Source organism: Muntiacus reevesi, chromosome 1, assembly GCF_963930625.1.
Source record: "Muntiacus reevesi chromosome 1, mMunRee1.1, whole genome shotgun sequence".
Classification (NCBI taxonomy): domain Eukaryota; kingdom Metazoa; phylum Chordata; class Mammalia; order Artiodactyla; family Cervidae; genus Muntiacus; species Muntiacus reevesi.
Window position 1 is genome coordinate 218,443,929 of NC_089249.1, and position 2,295 is coordinate 218,446,223.

The window sequence follows — 2,295 nt, forward strand, 5'->3', positions numbered from 1 at the left end:
ATTAAATGCCCAAACCAAAAGACACAGAAAGGCTGAATGGAAACAGAAGCAAGACCTTTGTATATGCTACCTGCAAGAGACCCACTTCAGACCTAAGGAAACATACAAACTGAAAATCATGGGATGGCAAAAGGGATTTCATGCAAATGGGAATCAAAAGAAAGAGGGAGTAGCAATGCTCATGTCAGACAAAATAAACTTTAAAATAAGAACTTTTCTTCACCGCCGACCTCCCACCCGGCTCTCTGGTCCCGGCGGTAAGATGGCGGCTGCCGCGGAGTGCGATGTGGTAATGGCGGCGACCGAGCCAGAGCTGCTAGACGATGAGGAGGCGAAGAGAGAAGCAGAGTCTTTCAAGGAACAAGGAAATGCCTACTATGCCAAGAAAGATTACAATGAAGCTTATAACTATTATACAAAAGCCATAGATATGTGTCCTAAAAATGCTAGCTACTATGGGAATCGAGCCGCCACCTTGATGATGCTTGGAAAGTTCCGGGAAGCTCTCGGGGATGCACAGCAGTCAGTGAGGTTGGATGACAGTTTCGTCCGGGGACATCTACGAGAAGGCAAATGCCACCTATCTCTAGGGAATGCCATGGCAGCATGTCGTAGTTTCCAGAGAGCCCTAGAACTGGATCATAAAAATGCTCAGGCCCAGCAGGAGTTCAAGAATGCGAATGCAGTCATAGAATATGAGAAAATAGCAGAAACGGATTTTAAGAAGCGGGATTTTCGGAAGGTTGTTTTTTGCATGGACCGTGCCCTAGAATATGCCCCTGCCTGCCATCGCTTCAAAATCCTCAAAGCAGAATGTTTAGCAATGCTGGGTCGTTACCCAGAAGCACAGTCTGTGGCCAGTGACATTTTACGAATGGATTCCACCAATGCCGATGCTCTGTATGTACGAGGTCTTTGCCTTTATTATGAAGATTGTATTGAGAAGGCGGTTCAGTTTTTTGTACAGGCTCTCAGGATGGCTCCTGACCATGAGAAGGCCTGCGTTGCTTGCAGAAATGCCAAAGCACTTAAAGCAAAGAAAGAAGATGGGAATAAAGCATTTAAAGAAGGAAATTACAAGCTAGCATATGAACTGTACACAGAAGCCCTGGGGATAGACCCCAACAATATAAAAACAAATGCTAAACTCTACTGTAATCGGGGTACGGTTAATTCCAAGCTTAGGAAACTAGATGATGCAATAGAAGACTGCACAAATGCAGTGAAGCTCGATGACACATATATAAAAGCCTACTTGAGAAGAGCTCAGTGTTACTTGGACACAGAACAGTATGAAGAAGCAGTACGGGACTATGAAAAAGTATATCAGACGGAGAAAACAAAAGAACACAAACAGCTCCTTAAAAATGCACAGTTAGAACTGAAGAAGAGTAAGAGGAAAGATTATTACAAGATTCTTGGTGTAGACAAGAATGCCTCTGAGGACGAGATCAAGAAAGCCTACCGGAAGCGGGCCTTGATGCACCATCCAGATCGGCACAGTGGAGCCAGTGCCGAAGTTCAGAAGGAGGAGGAGAAAAAGTTCAAGGAAGTCGGAGAAGCTTTTACCATTCTCTCTGATCCCAAGAAAAAGACTCGCTATGACAGTGGACAAGACCTTGATGAAGAGGGCATGAATATGGGTGATTTTGATGCAAACAATATCTTCAAGGCATTCTTTGGCGGTCCTGGGGGCTTCAGCTTTGAAGCTTCTGGTCCAGGGAATTTCTTTTTTCAGTTTGGCTAATGAAAGGACACCACCCAGAATCCAGAAAATGCAGACTTGCTCAGTTTAACCTCGAATGTGGACACAATTCACCTCCTCCCTTCATCACGTCTCCACGTCCTTAGAGCAGTTTCGTTTTCAGTTGGATACCCTGTGTCTGTGTGAGTGGGGTGAAGGAAAGGGAGCCAGCGCCGAAGACTGCGGGGAGGGGAGGGAGGCGGGGGGGCGGACAGGGCAGCTTGTGAATTTTTGTTTTACTGTTTAACTTTATTAAAAAAGAAAAAAAAATTAAGAGAAAAAAAAAATAAAATAAAATAAGAACTTTTACAAGAGGTAATAACAAACACTACATAATGATCAAGGGATCGATCTTCCAAGAAGATTTAACAATTATAAATATTTATGCACCCAACATAGGAGCACCTCAATACATAAGGCAAATGCTAACAACCATAAAGAGGAAATCAATGGTAACACAGTAATAGTAAGGGATTTTAACACCCCACTCACACCAGTGAGCAGATCATCTGTACAGAAGATTAATAAGGAAACACAAACCTTAAATCACA

The 2,295-nt window shown here is 43.6% G+C and overlaps 1 pseudogene; it reads left to right on the plus strand.

Annotated features, from left to right (window-relative positions):
• Positions 1-235: 235 nt before the first annotated feature.
• Positions 236-1,949, plus strand: LOC136156018 (dnaJ homolog subfamily C member 7 pseudogene; annotated as a pseudogene).
• The last annotated feature ends 346 nt before the right edge of the window (positions 1,950-2,295 follow it).